Source organism: Ranitomeya variabilis, chromosome 3 (assembly GCF_051348905.1).
Source record: "Ranitomeya variabilis isolate aRanVar5 chromosome 3, aRanVar5.hap1, whole genome shotgun sequence".
Classification (NCBI taxonomy): domain Eukaryota; kingdom Metazoa; phylum Chordata; class Amphibia; order Anura; family Dendrobatidae; genus Ranitomeya; species Ranitomeya variabilis.
The window spans coordinates 377188762-377207538 of record NC_135234.1 but is presented as its reverse complement, the minus strand read 5'-3'; the positions used below and the strand labels follow the sequence as shown (position 1 = coordinate 377207538).

The window sequence follows — 18777 nt, the reverse complement described above, 5'->3', positions numbered from 1 at the left end:
CTTTATGGCTAATATAAGGCAATACAATAGCTCGCTTGCTTTGGCATCAATGGGAGCACAAGTAGCGCCACCTCCTGGGCATGGTCCCTACTGTTTTCAAATTCATGGACAAATTTACCACAGAACTGCCCCATTGCATCCCTCTGCGGGTAGTACTCCCAAGTTTGCCCAGATTTATATCTTGGACAGTGAAGAAGCATTAAGTACAAGAAGTCAAGCAAATAAAAAGTGCCTCCCAGCACTGCTATCATCTCTTGGAGAGAAAATGAAAGCAAATAACCCACTCACAAGAGCCTTCACAATGATGAGGGCATTTGAAATAGAGGAAAAGAGGATTGCTGAATTAGAAAATTGCGATCCACTCAAAATAACAATGTCAATTATAAATGACTACAATGATGAACAGAGGCACTACAATGCACCAAGGTGCAATGAAGTAGCTATAATTTATCAAAATGCAATGGGTGAACCCCTATTTAATAGGGACATCAGAGTTCACCTCAAAAGTGAAAACCAAACTGCTCAAATCAGCTTTCTTCACAGAAAGTGTGATGCAATTACATATCCACCTCTACTCCCATATGGGGACAGTGGATGGACAATAAATTTGATAACTCCAATTGCCCTAAGTGTGCAACATCAAGAAATTGGTGACATTCATCTACCATCCATACCAGTGGATCAAGATCGAGAAGAAAAAATAACCCTGTTGCAGTTCTATGCCTACAGGCTTGCCATTCGTGACAAGTTCAATCCCCTTTTAAATGCTGGGAAGTTGACACAACAATTTATCGTTGACAGTTACGTCAAAATGGAATCTGACAGGATCGAATGTATAAAATCAAAAGGCATTATGCATCGACAGTTATGCCGGCGTTATGGATCACATCCATAATGCTGCGTTACACCAAGGGCTAAAAGCTGGGGCACCAGTAATTTTACCATCCACTTTCATTGGAAGCCCAAGAGCTATGCGGCAAAATTACCAAGACGCCATGACAATTGTCCGAAAATTCAGAAAGCCAGATCTTTTTGTTACGATGAACTGTAACCCAAAATGGAAAGAAATGACTGAAAACTTAGAATCATGGCAAAGGCCAGAATTCAGACCAGATTTGGTTGCATAAGTATTTAAAATCAAACTCCAAGTCGTGCTTAACGAGATTTTGAAAAAACACATTTTTGGCCGTGTAGTTGCCTATGTGCATGTAATAGAATTTCAAAAGCGTGGACTACCACACGCTCACATGCTCTTACCACACGCTCACATGCTCTTAATCCTCGGAGAGGAAGATAAACTGAGGGACAAAAAAATAATTGACGAATTGGTCTCTGCTGAAATCCCAAATGAGACAGCAAATCCAAAATTTCATGAGGCAGTGATGAAGCACATGATTCATGGCCCATGTGGCGAAGATCAATCTGGTGCTATATGCATGACAGATGGTCAATGAGCAAAAAAAATTCCCAAAGGAATTTAATACAGAGACAAACCCCCAATGTTGATGGTTACCCACAGTACCATCGACGCAATACTGGGAAAACCAGACGAGGAATGCGAGAAATTGACAATAGATTAGTAGTTCCATACAACCCCTATTTATTACTCAAGTACAATTGCCATATCAATGTTGAGATATGTGCTTCAATTAAAAGTGTTAAATATCTTTTCAAATATGTATACAAAGAACATGACTGTGCCAATATCAAGTTTGATACATTAAACTGGAATGAACCAGCTAGGTACCTAGATTCTCGGTATATATGCGCCCCTGAGAGCATGTGGAGAATCAGAAAAAATAAAATGCATGATGCTTCACATACCATTTAATGGCTTGCTGTTTACCTTGAAAATATGCAGCAAGTGTTTTTCGAAGATGGTAATGTGGATATGGTTATTTCGGACTCTAAAGCCTCTACTCTACAGGCTTATTTTGAGCTAAACAGAGTTAACGCTTCCGCCCGTCAGTATTTGTACAGTGAAATCCCTGAACACTATGTCTGGGATAGAAAAGCTGTACCAGAAGGATGGAAAAAATGATGGGCTCAATTTGGGAAAACAATTGCTCGAATGTATAAAGTCTCTTTAACAGATGGTGAGCTGTATTATCTAACACTCCTTTTACTTCACATAAGAGGAGCAAAGTATTTGCTGACTTAAGGACTGTCAATGGAGTCATACATGACACGTATAGAAATGCGTGCATTGATCATGAAGAATCAACAACAAGTGGAACACAATTGTGAAGTTGAACAAAATTTATTGGTTATTTTAAATTTTTGTGGAAATTCAAAAACTGAAAAAATATTTGCTGTAATATGTGCCATAGGCGGCTAAACCAGAAGATCATCGGTTGGATTATCGACAGCGCTATATACATTTATATTTCAGCACTGGACACTTACTGCACTATACCGCAAACCGCTATATCACAGTATGCAGCAGTATATGGGGGTAATAAGAACTATTTTGAAGGTGCAATATTATTCATCCCCTTTAACTTAACACTGCGTTGCGCCACCTTTGCTGCGATTACAGCTGCAAGTCACTTGGGGTATGTCTCTATCAGTTTATACATCGAGAGACTGAAATTCTTGACCATTCTTACTTGGCAAACAGGTTTGATGGAGATCGTTTGTGAACAGCAGTTTTCAGCTCTTTCCACAGATTCTCGATTGGATTGAGGTCTGGACTTTGACTTGGCCATTCTAACACCTGGATACTTTTATTTGTGAACCATTCCATTGTAGATTTTGCTTTGTGTTTGGGATCATTGTCTTATTGGAAGACAAATCTCTGTCCCAGTCTCAGGTCTTTTGCAGACTCAAACAGGTTTTCTTCAAGAATGGTCCTGTATTTGGCTCCATCAATCTTCCCATCAATTTTAACCATCTTCCCTGTCCCTGCTGAAGAAAAGCGGGCCCAAACCATGATGCTGCCACAACCATGTTTGACAGTGGGGATGGTGTGTTCAGGGTGATGAGCTGTGTTGCCTTTACGCCAAACATATCGTTTGTCATTGTTGCCAAAAAGTTCAATTTTGGTTTCATCTGACCAGAGCACCTTCTTCCACATGTTTGGTGTGTCTCCCAGGTGGCTTGTTGCAAACCTTAAATGACACTTTTTATAGATATCTTTGAAAAATGGTGAAGGTAAGCAGACACTGTATTTGGATTGGTTGCCCTGTCCTTAGCCCGCCCTCCTACCCTGTGACGTCACATCGGGATCCACGCCCCCAGCAAACACCGCTACAGCTCCGGCGTTGCTTCCGGCCGGGGCACGCCAGGAGCTCGCGGTCCCCGCTCGCACACAGCGCTGAGCGAGCGAACTTATTCTCAAGCCTAGTCGGCCCTGATATTACCCCGCAGCCCTACGGTGCAGCCCGCATTCATCAAGCTAAACAGGACACCGTTCTCAAATAGGACGATTGCTGTTTTTCACGCTGTGTTCACTTCTGTCTCCACACTCAGTGAGTACACGTGTTCATAGAAATAAGCACGCTTGCTTACGGGCTACCATTGGGTGGACTATTTGGGGAGGTCTTGTCCATATCTATATATGTTTAATCCCTTGAACATCCAGGCTTATTGTTTAATTACAGTGTCTGCTTACCTTCAGCACTTCCTTATGATGGAAGGCAGTATGTAAGATACCTTTTAGCACGACCACTCCACAAGCGCAGGTGATTTGTTTATTTGTATTCTAGTACCTATTTCAGACGTGGTGTAGCACAGACTTCGTCACCTCACCAGCTGCTTCCTATTCCCTGTTTTCTTTCTCCCGCTCCTTGCCCCCTCTTTTCTGGTCAAGTGCAGCGCCAGTGTATATATTACTTTTATCTTTGAGAAATGGCTTTCTTCTTGTCACTCTTCCATAAAGGCCAGATTTGTGCAGTGTACGACTGATTGTTCTCCTATGGACAGACAGTCTCACCTCAGCTGTGGATCTCTGCAGTTCATCCAGAGTGATCATGGGCCTCTTGGCTGCATCTCTGATCAGTCTTCTCCTTGTTTGAGATGAAAGTTTAGAGGGACGGCTGGGTCTTGGTAGATTTGCAGTGGTATGATACTCCTTTCATTTCAATATGATCGCTTGCACAGTGCTCCTTGGAATGTTTAAAGTTTTGGAAATCATTTTGTATCCAAATCTGGCTTTAAACTTCTCCACAACAGTATCACGGACCTGCCTGTTGTGTTCCTTGGTTTTCATGATGCTCTCTGTGCTTCAAACAGAACCCTGAGACTATCACAGAGCAGGTGCATTTATACGGAGACTTGACTACACAAAGGTGGATTATATTTATCAGGCATTTAGGACAACATTGGATCATTCAGAGATCCACAATTAACTTCTGGAGTGAGTTTGCTGCACTGAAAGTAAAGGGGCCGAATAATATTGCACGCCTTACTTTTCAGTTTTTGAATTTCCACAAAAATTTAAAATAACCAATAAACTTCATTCAATTTCACAATTGTGTTCCACTTGTTGTTGATTCTTCACCAAAAATTTACATTTGGTATCTTTATGCTTGCTTGAAGCATGCTATGAGGCAAAAGGTTGAAAAGTTCCAGGGGGCCAAATACTTTCGCAAGGCTATATATATATATATATATATATATATATATATATATAATCTCAAAAAATAAAGGGAGCACTAAAATCCCACATCCTAGATATCACTGAATGAAATATTCCAGTTGGAATGTGTTGAGAACAATAAAACCTAAAAATTATCAACGTAAATCACAACTAATATCCCATGGAGGTCTGGAGTTGGAATGATGCTCAAAATCAAAGTGGAAAATGAAGTTACAGGCTGATCCAACTTCACTGGAAATGCCTCAAGACAAGGAAATGATGCTCAGTAGTGTGTGTGTGTGGCCTCCACATGCCAGTATGACCTCCCTACAATGCCTGTGCATGCTCCTGATGAGGCTGCGGATGGTCTCCTAAGGGATCTCCTCCCAGACCTGGACTAAAGCATCTGCAAAATCCTGGAAAGTCTGTGGTGTAACATTACGTTGGTGGATGGTGTGAGACATTTTGTCCCAGATGTGTTCAATCGGATTCAGGTCTGGAGAACAGGCAGACCAGTCCACAGCTTCAATGCCTTCATCTTACAGGAACTGCTGACACACTCCAGCCACATGAGGTCTGACATTGTCCTGCATTAGGAGGAACCCAGGGCCAACCGCACCAGCATATGGTCTCACAAGGGATTTGAGGATCTCATCTCTGTACCTAATGGCATTCAGGTTACTTCTGGCGAGCACATAAAGGGCTGTGCGACCCTCCAAAGAAATTCCACCCCACACCATTACTGACCCACTGCCAAAGCGGTCATGCTGAAGGATGTTGCAGGCAGCAGATCGCTCTCCATGGCGTCTCCAGACTCTGTCACTTCATGTAGAAAAGCCGCGGAGACACCATCACGTGTTTCTCAACGCAAGCAATGAATAGCCAGCTCCTAATAGCCAGTTTCCTACTCCACACTGATGAGGGGCAAATACCCCGAAACAGCTGTCTGTGGATGGATACCATGTTTTGGCATAGGTGGTTTTCCTTTATTGGATGCTGCCCTTCCCGTGGTTGTTCCTTCCCGGTGAAAGACCTGGCTATTCATTGCTTGCATTGAGAAACACGTGATGGTGTCTCCGCGGCTTTTCTATATGCATTTGCATATTTCCCTTTAGGGATGGGGGCAGTGTTCTGGATCACTGCGTTGAGAAACACGTGATGGTGTCTCCGCGGTGTTGGATGTTTTGATCTCCCTGAGGTCATTCATCCTTATGTTTATAGTCTTTTCACTAGGCACTGCTCCTAATAGCCAGTTTCCTACTCCACACTGATGAGGGGCAAATACCCCGAAACAGCTGTCTGTGGATGGATACCATGTTTTGGCATAGGTGGTTTTCCTTTTATTGGATGCTACCCTTCCCGTGGTTGTTCCTTCCCGGTGAAAGACCTGGCTATTCATTGCTTGCGTTGAGAAACACGTGATGGTGTCTCCGAGGTGTTGGATGTTTTGATCTCCCCGAGGTCATTTATCCTTATGTTTACAGACTGTCACGTCTGTCACATATGCTCAGTGTGAACCTGCTTTCATCTGTAAAGAGCAAAGGGCGCCAGTGGTGAATTTGCCAATCCTGGTGTTCTGTGGCAAATGTCAAGCATCCTGCACGGTGTTGGGCTGTGAGCACAACCCCCATCTGTGGACGTCGGGCACTCAGACCATCCTCATGGAGTCGGTTTCAAACCGTTTGTGCAGACACATGCACATTTGTGGCCTGCTGGAGGTCATTTTCCAGGGCTCTGGCAGTGCTCCTCCTGTTCCTCCTTGCACAAAGGCTGAGGTAGCGGTCCTGCTGCTGGGTTGTTGTCCTCCTATGGCCCCCTCCACGTCTCCTGGTAATCTGGTCTGTCTCCTGGTAGCGCCTCCAACCCCTGTACATTATGCTGACAGACACAGCAAACCTTCTTGCCACAGCTCGCATTGATATGCCATCCTGGATCAGCTGCACTACCTGAGCCACTTGTGTGGGTTGTAGAGTCAGTCTCATGCTACCACGAGTGTGAAAGCACAACCAACATTCAAAAGTGACCAAAACAGCCAAAAAGCATTGATACTGAGATGTGGTCTGTGGTCCCCACCTGCAGAACCACTCCTTTATTGAGTGTGTCTTGATAATTGCCAATAATTTCCATTTTTTGTCTATTTCATTTGCACAACAGCATGTGAAATTGATTGTCAGACAGTGTTGCTGGACAGTTTGATTTTACAGAAGTTTGATTTACTTGGAGTTATATTCTGTTGTTTTAGTGTTCCCCTTATTTTTTTGATGTGTGTGTGCTTTGATGAATATTTCGTTTTAAAATGATGTGTAAATAGCTTAATGAATTTCTCTATGTAAATACTCATGTTAAACTCGCATTGCAGTCTGATAGCAATAGCGCTGCATTCGGATTTATTTCGGGTGCTAGGTGTGAAAAATTGGATTGTACTTGCACAAGAAACGCATGACACTCGGACAATTGCATTCCACTCGTCCGACTCTCTTGCATCAAAATCGGACCGATTTCGCTAGTGTGTCTCCAGCCTAAGACTAATCTTCATAACCATTGCTACTAAATGCTAACTCAATATCATAAGCACTGTTGTAGACTGTGCAGGTATGTGGGTGGCGTTAAAGGATAATGGATAAAACGTTAATAGTCTATGGTGTAAAACCATAAAAAAAAGTGCATACATCTATTTTTACAGCAATACATATCACGGCTATATTTGTAAAAGCGACAACAATTTTTCATATATATTTTCATGATTGTTCCTTGAGGACAAGCAGTCATATAGTGGAAAATATTACACTTCTGGGTGTATTCTCTTCTAAGTGACTGGTCCTTGATAGGTCATAATGACAGGCCATTTTTTTTTTATTTTTGCCTGTCCTCTTTGATGCAGCCGTCATTTTTTGTTATGTGTGGAAAGAATAGCAGCTCTGACTAGTCCATTTTACAGACCAGAATAATGAGTTTAATGTAAGGACATCTCCTGCACCTGACCGCAATGCAATCATGTCATCAACTTAAAGACGTAACTGGCCTGTTCTCTAATACGGCTGCCGGATCCCAGCCTACTGAACAGGTACAGTAGTGTTCCAAATAATAGAAGTCCAATATGACTAACTAGATTAATCACTGTTTTTGGTATAAATCATATTACCACATGTCAAGCAATTTACCAGTTTGGTGCAGTAGATTATAAGAAAACCAACAGACTCCGCATTCATGATCTGCATGATTTTGAGTCTGTGCATTAGAATAATTAATTAAAAGAGGAGTGTTCAAAATAATAGTAGTGTGTAGTTCAATTAGTGAGGTCAATCATTCTGGGAAGAAACAAGTGTGAATCAGGTGGTCCTTATTTAAGGGTGAAGCAGGACATGTTGTGCATGTATTTCTCCTTGAAAGCCTGAAAAATATGGGTCATTTGAAACATTGTTCAGAAGAACAGCGTGCTTTGATTAAAAAGTTGATTGGAGATGGTAACACTTATAAAGAAGTGCAGACAATGATAGGCTGTTCAGCTAAAATAATCTCCAATGCTTTAAAATGGAAAGCCAAACCAGAGTAATGTGGAAGAAAACGAAAGTCACCTGTGCGTACTGTGACAGTTAGAAGACGCCTGTGTGAAGATAATCTATTAGGAAAAAGTCCACTGCTAAAAAAAAAAAGACATGTACTAAAGAGGATACAATTTGCCAAAGAACACATCAACTGGCCTAAAGAGAAATGGAGAAACATTTTGTGGACTGATGAAAGTAAAATTGCTCTTTTTTGGAAGGGCTGCAGACAGTTCGCCAGACGACCCCCAAACTCTGCATACAGTACACTCTGAAGACAGTGAAGCATGGTGGTGCAAGCACAATGATATGGGCATGTTTCTCTTACTATGGTGCCGCACCTATTTACCGCATACCGGGGATCATGGACCAGTTTTCATATATTAAAATACTTGCAGAGGTCATGATTAGGGTTGAGCGAAACGGGTCGGCAATTTTCAGAAGTCGCCGACTTTTGGCAAAGTCGGGTTTCATGAAACCCGACCCGACCCCTGTGTGGGGTCGGCCATGAAGTCGGCGATCTTCTGAATCTGGAATCGGAATTCCGATACCGATTCCCGATATGTTTAAGATATCGGGAATTGGTATCGGAATTCAGATTTAAGTGTAAAATAAAGAATTAAAATAAAAAATATCGCTATACTTACCCTCTGACGGGCCCTGGTACTAACCGGGAACCTTCCTTCCTTAGAATCAGCCTTCCAGGACCTTGCGGTGACGTCGCGGCTTGTGATTGGTCGCGCGGCCGCCCATGTGACCGCTCGCGCGACCAATCACAAGCCGCGACGTCACCGAAGGTCCTGGAAGGGCTGATTCTTAGGAAGGAAGGCTGCCGGAACGAAGCCGAGGGTGAGTATATTCCTATTAGGTATATACTCACCCTCGGACACGCCCTGCTTCTTTCCGGCAGCCTTCCTTCCTAAGAATCAGCCCTTCCAGGACCTTCGGTGACGTCACGGTGACGTCGCGGCTTGTGATTGGTCGCGCGAGCGGTCACATGGGCGGCCGCGCGACCAATCACAAGCCGCGACGTCACCGTGACGTCACCGCAAGGTCCTGGAAGGTTGATTCTAAGGAAGGAAGGTTCCCGGTTAGTACCAGGGCACGTCAGAGGGTAAGTATAGCGATATTTTTTATTTTATTTCTTTATTTTACACTTAAATATGGATCCCAGGGCCTGAAGGAGAGTTTCCGCTCCTTCAGACCCTGGGAACCATTGGAAACCCAATGCACTGCATTGGGTTTCGAGTTTCGGCTGACCCTGACCCCGACTTTTTTATAGGATCGGCCGATTTCACTCGACCCGACTTTTGAAAAAGTCGGGTTTCGTGAAACCCGATCCTATAAAAGTAAAGGTCGCTCAACCCTAGTCATGATGCCTTACGCTGAAGAGTATATGCCCTTGAAGTGGGTGTTTCTGGATCGCCCCATCAGGCAGCGGGGTACTCTGTACCGGGTCCTGCGGTTCACAGCAGGATGTCACGGTGGCTGACCCGGTCCATGGCCCTGGGACGTCCGTGTAAAAGGGAAAGGTCTTTAAAGGGGAAATGTTTGTGACGCCACCTGTGGTGTTCGGTCAGGGTGACCGACGCTGCTTTAAGGGGTCTGCTGGGGTGATGTTATGGCAGCTAGATGGTATACCTTCCCACAGGTGAAGTATGTCCCCAGGGCTTCCCAGTGTGTAGATGATGGATGGTGAGAGGCGCAGAGAAGAACGAGGACACAAAGTTGCAGTCTCTTTACCTTTACTGAAGACTTCAGCATCCACAGTCCAGAGCACCAGACCACAGGGTAGGCAGAGTCCGGCCGGTTTGGAGGAAAGTCCAGAGTCCCCTTGTCAAGGTGGAAATCAGTAGCCTTCCTCTAGCGCTAAAGTGTTGTAGTCCCTTACTGCTAAGCTTCTCATAAGGTCCTCACAACTGTTGTAGATGTTATGTCTCTCTCTCTCTCTCTGTCCCCCGGATGGATAGGACAAACCCACATGACTGGTGGCTTGAGGCGGTTTATAGGGACTCTATCATGCCCCAGCCTCTAAGGTTGCCACCGTGCCTCCTGGGTGTAGGGCGGACAGGTAATGTGAAATTAGCTGTCCTGCTGGACTCTGGAGCAAGGCATAAAGGGTCATTGCTCCCTCGGTGTTCCGGCTACCGGGATTCTGCGCCTCAGAAGGAGGCAGCCTGTGTAGGGCTGGTCCCCTTCTGATATCCACTCCTTTGCTACGACTTCTTTGCACGCTCACTGCAATACAGTTCTCCTACAATGTCTCTTTCTGGGAGCTGCAGCTCTGAGGGCATGCACAGCTCCGTGTCCTTCTCCCTCGATCTCTGACAGGATCCCACCCCTGAAAGGGACCAACTACCTGAGTGAAGCTCAGCCAGCAACTCACTAACTTTATCTACAGGTCACCAGTTTTACCTAAGTGGGGGGAGTGACCTAATAAATAGGAGCAAGAGCTCCCCCTGGCGGTCTGGAGTGTGAAATGTGTTGCATATTTGTGATAACTGGATGTAGTTGTCCTTCTTTGCCTCCAAACGTAACATCACTCTCCCCTAGAGGAAAATGACTTTACTGCAACGACCAGGACCCTGGGGCGCTGCATTTCAACAAGACAACGATCCTAAACACACCAGTAAAAAGGCGAAATCTTGGTTCCTGTCCAACACAATTGAGGTTATGGAGTAGCCAGCACAATCCCCGGACCTTAATCCAATAGAATACTTGTGGGGTGACATAAAAAATGCCATTTCTGATGCAAAGCCAACAAATGCCAAAAAATTGTGGGATGTAGTCAAAGCATCCTGGGCTGGAATAACAGTTGACATGTGCCAAAAGTTGTTCTAAAAAACTGTGGGTATACAACTAAATATTAGATTAGGGATTCACAGGAATGCTAAAACGTTTTAAAAAAATAGCACATATTGTAAGTTTGTAAAGACAAATTCAAACACTGCTATTTTTTGGAACAGCACAATGTTCATTTTTTGCTATTTTCTGTAAAGTACGGTAGTTAAAAATTATATACATTTCTCTTCATGTTTTGAATTAGAAAGCAGTGTGCAATGTTCCCAATGTATGGAAATAAAAACTGGTATAGTTTGTGATTCACTCATGCTTTTGAGCACACTGCTATTATTTTGAACACTACTGTAAATATTGAAATGTTTTATATGGTTCTCTGAACATCTGTACACAAGTGACACCCACAGAAAATATCAGGGTGTTTCAACTTCCAACAAAAAATAGCATGTCACTGGACAGTATTGATTAAAGCATTTTTGCAACCATTTTTTGTTTATTGCTTCAAAGTATTTGTATTTAAACAAAAATGTTAACAGCCTGCTCTGTTCACACTGCATTTCTGCAGTATGTTAAGGTTATCCTGTCTCAATTGTACTAAAAACGGGTTTCAGATGTGAAAGTGTCATAGACCTGAAGAAGCCAGTTTACTAGCGTCAGGCGCTGGGTGCACGTTGTGCCCTTATCTCCTCCACCACCCACACCTCCAGCATAGCCTCCGCCGCCTATAGGAGCCTCCACAGGAATTCACAGGCACAGCTTCCTATACAGGTAGAATTGTGCCTCAGGACCTGCATGTAAGTTTTGCTATTTTAGCCACTATCCCATTCTGGGACATGCTCTTTCAATTCTTAGCCTCAAATAGAAGTTCTTCCATACTCCTTTTCTGGCGGATACGTTCTTTGGTTTGCACAACAGCACTTTATTAAGATTTATCTTATTCTCTTCATTGTGCATACCATTGCTGGCTTGGTTTTATTGCAAATGTACATTTTTTATGCTGGTTATAATGGTTCTTTATATTGTATTTGCATGAATATAATGTTTACCTATTGAAGGTATTTTGGTGGGGAGATAATGCGTAGCCCTATTAAGGGCTTTCATAGTTTTTTGCTTTTTAATGTTTTCAGTTTTTGTAATGCTGTATTGTGAATAAAGTTATATTGTTATTTATCTTTAGTGACCCCTGAGTTCTACATGCCTCTTTTTTTCTTCTTTTTGCTAATTTACTCTATTTTGGCATGTAACAGGTGATACTCTTTACCTTGGTGGTGACCTCAATTTTCTCTTTCTTGTTGCAACTTCCAACCAAATATGGCAAATATGGACAGTATTGATTAAAGCATTTTTGCAACAATTTTTGGTTTATTACTTCACAGTATTTACATTAAAACAAAATGTGAACAGCCTGCTCTGTTCACACTGCGGTTCTGTAGTATGTTAACGTTATCCTGTCTGAATCGCACTAAAAACGGGTTTCAGATGTGAAAGTGTCTATTTGCTCACACAGGTACAGAAAGATAGTCTGCTATGGGGTGCGCCCAGCGGTGTGCCTCAGTCTGGGTAAGATGACCCTTTTATTCAACTTAACATAGGTTGATTTTTGTGACCATATGTATTAAGGGGGCAGTATGGGAGAGGAATCCCCAGAGAAGATTCTACAACAGCCACTGGGCTATATTGATTAATGTCCTCCCTCCATTAACCTTTGGGAGCAGGTGGATGGACATTGTAGGTGATGGGGTCCTTAAAATATCATGTTGATTGAAGCCCTTTAGTATTACATTTAGTACTGAGTGCGGCCAGTGTTGGTGTCCTTTTTACTCACATCTTTTAAATCTTGTTTGTTAATATACTGTATGTTTGATGGTCTGTTTCAATAAAGGTTGTTATAGAAGTTTTGCCAAAAACTCCGATGTTTCTCCTTTTTGAATATGTTTTTTGCCTGTCTGAACAAATGGATGAACTGTGTTGTCATTGCAGTCTATGGCCTTCTTGAGAGTCTTTCTGAATCCTCTTTTCAGGGGAATTCAGATGTATTCCTTTGAATTAGCTACAGAAAACACCGTGTGAACAGGGCCCTTATTGCTAAAGCCTCATCTTGAAGCCATTCTCCAGTGTTATTTCATTGTTAACAGATATTTATTATGCTTTGCTTATATATTACTATCTTATTCTGTTACAGGAAAGATATATATCTTCGTACCGTGTCAGCCAGTAGATAGAAAAATATTTAAAATTGAGAGTCCTCAGTGGCTGATACCTTTTAATGGCTAACTGAAAAGATGGTAACAAACTGCAAGCATTCGAGACTACTCAGGCCTCTTCATAAGGCATAGACTAAAAGAAATTCTGAAGAATCACATATTTATGCACAAAACATCACAGAAAAAAAAACAAAAAAACATGGATAAGACAGGTGACATGAAGCAGAATTACCATGGGTGATACTGTCAAAGGTCGTCATCAGTTTATATTCCCATATGACCACGGACAAGATAAAGATCCCCAATTCACATCAGGACTACAAGATACCAGGTACTTTTAGCTGCGTCACTTCAAATGTGGTGTACCTAATTATTTGTACTAAATGTGCAACTGGGGGTCTGTATTTGGGGGAGACAGGGCAAAAACTGAGGAGAAGGATGAATTCTCACCGCCATACAATAAGAGAAAAAAGTATAGATCTACCTGTGGCAATACATTTTTGTCTCCCCAATCATAACATTATGGACATGATATTACTTGTTTTAAAAGGTAACTTCAAATCTCAAAGAGACAGAAGAATATGGGAATATAAAGTGATGACGACCTTTGACAGTCTTAGTGCAGGAATGAATGTGTCGCATGGATTTATGTCTTTTTACATCAACTAAGGAACTAAGGAATTTGCCCTTCGGACCATGTGGGGTCATCACAACCGAACCAGACACCAATCAGAGAAAAATAAAACATTCCCTATCTAAGAACTGGTCCAATATTTATGGACATAACTGTTTATCACCCATGGTAATTCTGCTTAATGGCACCTGTCTTATCCATGTTTTTTTTCCTGTGATGTTTTGTGCATAAATATGTGATTCTTCAGAATTTCTTTTAGTCTATGCCTGATGAAGAGGCCTGAGTAGTCTCGAAAGCTTGCAATTTGTTACCATCTTTTCAGTTAGCCATTGAAAGGTATCAACCACTGAGGACTCTCAATTCTAAATATTTTTCTATCTTATTCTGCAGCACTTTACACACGTTATCATCACTGTCCCCATTGGGACTCACAATCTAGATTCCCTATCAGTATGTCTTTGGAGTGTGGGAGGAAACCGGAGAACCCGGAGGAAACCCACGCAAACATGGGGAGAACATAGTCCTTACAAATGTTGTTCTTGGTGGGATTTTAACCCAGGACCCCAGCGCTGCAAGGCTGCAGTGCTAACCACTGAGCCACCATGCTGCTCCGGATAAGCATCACCTTGGTTTAAAATGTTATCAGAGAGGCTAACTGTGGCCGGCAGTATTTATGACAACACTCTTGGCACTGTTAGTGGGTGCTCAATAGATTTAAATGAGTTCAGACGTGGCAGAATTGTTGCTGCAATTTACAGTAAAATTCATGTAAATGGGGTTTCCAGCAGTCCATCTATATGTAGCAGAAAACATCTCCATGTCATTCAGAGCATGCTGCAAATTTCCAAATCCACAGCAAGCTTATTCTGTGGTACTGCTGAGGATTATCAATGCAAAGAGTCAGGAGCGGACACAGACAGATGAGGACTGCTGTACAAGAATGATATACAGTATGCGTCCTTTGCAGTCCAATAGCTGATCGTCATGCACAAATCCACCTGCGTTGGAGTTGGAATGAGGCCCCTCACCTCTTTGGGTCCTCAGCTGTACATATTGCAACCATGGTGTACAGTGGCATGTAAAAGTTTGGACACCCCTGGTCAAAATTATTGGTATTGTGAACAGTTAAGCAAGTTGAAGATGAAATGATCTCTAAAAGACCTAAAGTTAAAGATTACACATTTCCTTTGTTCTTTTGGTCAGCTATAAAGTTTGGGCACCCTGCATGGTTAGTACCTAGTATCACCCCCTTTTGAAAGTATCACAGCTTGTAAACCCTTTCTGTAGCCAGCCAAGAGTCTTTCAATTCTTGTTTGAGGAATTTTCATCAATTCCTCCTTGGCAAATTCTTCCAGTTCTGTGAGATTCCTGGGTCATCCTACATGCACTGCTGTTTTCAGGTCTATCCACAGATTTTCAATGATGTTCAGATCAGGGGACTGTGAGGGTCATTGTAAAACCTTCAGTTTGGCCTTTTGACGTAGTCTATTGTGGATTTTGACGTGTGCTTAGGATCATTATCCATTTGTAGAAGCCATCCTCTTTTCAACTTCAGCTTTTTTACAGACGGTGTTATATTTGCATCAAAAATGTGTTGAAATTTCCTCTACCAATGAAATGTTCCCCATAACATTGGCTGCAACACAACCCCAAAATATGATTGATCCACCCCCATGCTTAATGGTTGGTGACTGGTGAGATGTTCTTTTCCTGAACTTCTGTGCCCTCAACACATACCTTAGATCAGATGCAGGTGTCTCTGAACAGTAGAACAATGTACCTCAACTCCAGAGTCTGCTAAATCTTTTTGAAGGTCCTTTGCAGTCAAGCGGGGGTTCTGATTTGCCTTTCTGAAAATCCTATAAGCAGCTCCCAGTGAAATTTTGCTTGGTCACTGTTCCTGTTAACTGCCATTTCTTAATTACATTTCGAACTGAGGAAAGAGCAACTTGAAAACACTTTGCTATCTTCTTCTAGCCTTCTCCTGCTTTGTGGGCCTCCACCATTTTCATTTTCAGAGTGCCAGGCAGCTGCTTAGAAGAACCCATGGCTGCTGGTTTTTGGCGCAAGGTTAGAAAAGGCTGGGTTATTATAAATCTGGCAAATTTGTATCACTTGGCGTTTCCTAACAACGGTAGAGAACAAGCCATAACTCTAACAGGCTAATTAAGGTCTGAAACCTTGATCAAAGTTATCCGAGAACACAAATCTTCAAAGGTGCCAAACTTTTGCACTGGCCCATTTTCCTTTTTGTAGTTTGTAAAAATGTAAAAAATGACTATATATATTTTTTTGCCTAAAGTACAAAGGAAATGTGTCATCTTTAACTTTAGGTCTTTTTAGAGATCATTTAATCTTCAACTTGCTTAACTGTTTACAATAACAGTAATTTTGATCAGGGGTGCCCAAACTTTTACATGCCACTGTATTTGGCCCTGCAGCAAACTTTATCAAAATTCACATGTAACACTTACAGATTTTGCAGCAGATTTGCAGCAAAATAAACAAATGCAAATTGTTTGCCATGTCTGATCATATCCAAGGGCATGATCTCATGTGGAAGATTTGTAGCAGAAATCGGAGACACTCTCATACATGTGACACAGGTTGTTTTTGTGTCCTTGGTATGAATTTTTGCAAGCCGAATTCAGATGGATTGGACAGTCATAGAAAGTCTTCAGTAAAGGATTCTGGAAGCACAATTGCTGTACTGTTATGCGGGCACTGTTGTGAGGCTACCTTGACTAATGAAGACCTGATATGTGTGGTTGAGTTGTGATTGCTAAATAAACAATAGCCTCCCCTAAGCTTTCTACGGCAAACGTTAGAGTGCTGCGCAGAATGTTCACAAATGGTCCAATAAGGGTATTCTCCAAACCCCTCTTGAAATACACTACTTGTTTTGCTTATGGGTTTTTAGAGTAATATAGAGATGTCTTTGGGAAGCGCTACAAAAAAGCGCCATTCCCAGAGCATGTTGTGCTTTAAAAAAACCTGACCCTAACAAAGCTATCAAATCACAATGACCCTCATTTATCAAAACTGTCTGAGAGTATGTGCACACATTGCGGATTTGGCTGCGGATCCACAGTGGATTTGGCCCTGGGGATCTGCAGAAGTTTTCCATGCGGTTTACAGTACCATGTAAACCAAATCCACAGTTCCATGGTGCGGAAAATACCGCGCGGAAACGCTGCTTTGCATTTTACACAGCATGTCAATTCTTTGTGCGGATTCCGCAGCGTTTTACACCTGCTCCATAATAGGAATCCGCAGGTGTAAAACCGCAGGTGGAGTCCGCACAAAAAATGCAGGAAATCCGCAGTAAATCCGCAGGTAAAACTGAGTGCGTTTTACCTGTGGATTTTGCAAAAATGGTGCAGAAAAATCCACACAAGAATCCGCAACGTGGGCACATAGCCTAAACGTGAAGCTGCTTTCATTTCCCATAGAAACCAATCAGAGCTTAACTATCATTTATTTAACTGCTCTTGAAAAATGAAAGTTGAGCTCTGATTGGTAGCTATGGGCAAACTGTTAGATAGCTTTGATACAAGAAATGAGGCCTAGTATATGCTGTTTATTTTATATTTCTCTATGGATTTATTTAGCAACATCTGTCTGCACAAGGTAACGGAGTTAAATCACCGTGTTCCTCTGAAAAACACTTTCTAAAACAAGCAAAGGCCGGGGTCACACTTGCGTGTGCAATGCGAGAAACTCGTGCGAGTCTCTCACATCAATATCTGGAACTGCCGCCAGCACTCAGGACTGGAACGTTCAGCTGCATGTATTTCTATGCAGCTGCATGCTCCGGTCCGAACCGTCGGGTATTGATGCGAGAGACTTGTGCGAGTTTCTCGCATTGCACCAGCAAGCGTGACCCCAGCCAAAAAAGAGTATTTTTCATCAGAGTGCTGATATATTTGATTTTGATCTGGGTCCTTGTTTTTACCATCCATGGGTCATCTACTTTTCTCATATGCAAAAAGAAAACCAAACTAAAACTAATGAAAGTGTCCCAAGATTCTTCTAGGAACCATGGAGTGTAAATCGAATGACAATTGCAGTCAATACTCACATAAAAAACCTTTGGCCGTGTTCACAAATAGTGTAAAAGCTGCTTTTTTTCTCATGCATTTTATCCGCATATTTCCAAACTACGCAATAACAATCTTCTCTGATTATTGAGGGGTTTTTATGCTTTTTTCCCTTTTACTTCTCTTTGAAGTAGTGGTTTTTAAAGCTTTTTTAGTACAGAAAAGCTTTGATGCTGCTCATAAAAGCGCAACTGTGTTCTTTATTTTTCAGGATCCCCATAAAAACCTATAAAGAAAAAAAAACACCAAAAATGTTCAAGGTCTCTAAAATCTTTTTTGTCATGAATTTTTAATACTGAAAAATTGATGTCCAAATAAAGTTTGTGTGACCATGTCCTTACGGTTGTGCTTACACCCAGGCTCTGACTCATCAAATTGATGACACCAGAATTAAATCTCTTTGAAAAGTTGCAATATTGCTGCGCATTATGGAGTTTCTGAGAAATGTTTTCCCGCCAGATTCGCTCTAGTGGGCAGAGCGGAGGCAGGACGAGGGCATGACGCCACAACTCGCCTGATTTATGACAAGCTGTGGCGTGCCTTATAGGGGACAAACGGCCATATCTCTCGTGTGAGGATCGCATCCCAAACCCCGGACTGACCGTCTGGTCTCCTGAGTGTGACTGCTGCATAGAAATACATCCTGTCATGCCCAGGTCAGGAGAGCCGAATGCCAGCCCGAGGATCGCGACGTGATCCTCACACGAGAAGTACATCTGTCTGCCCCCTTACACCAGAAATCGTACTTTAGTCCCTGACTGGAGTAAGATGTGTGACGAGATGAGAGACACTTTTCAGACACTCGTGATTAATCAAGACACGTCTTTCACACGCCTTCCATCGCCGGTCTGGGTAAATCGAGACTTGACACATTTCGCTGTTTTTGGAGCAGGAAATTCTCCAAATTCCTCCTGTGTAG

At 42.5% G+C, this 18777-nt stretch overlaps 1 protein-coding gene across 1 annotated transcript in view; it reads right to left on the bottom strand.

Moving 5' to 3' along the window:
* TMEM54 (transmembrane protein 54) overlaps positions 1-18777 on the bottom strand; it is a 214181-nt gene that overhangs the window by 67479 nt on the left and 127925 nt on the right. The window lies entirely within an intron of this gene.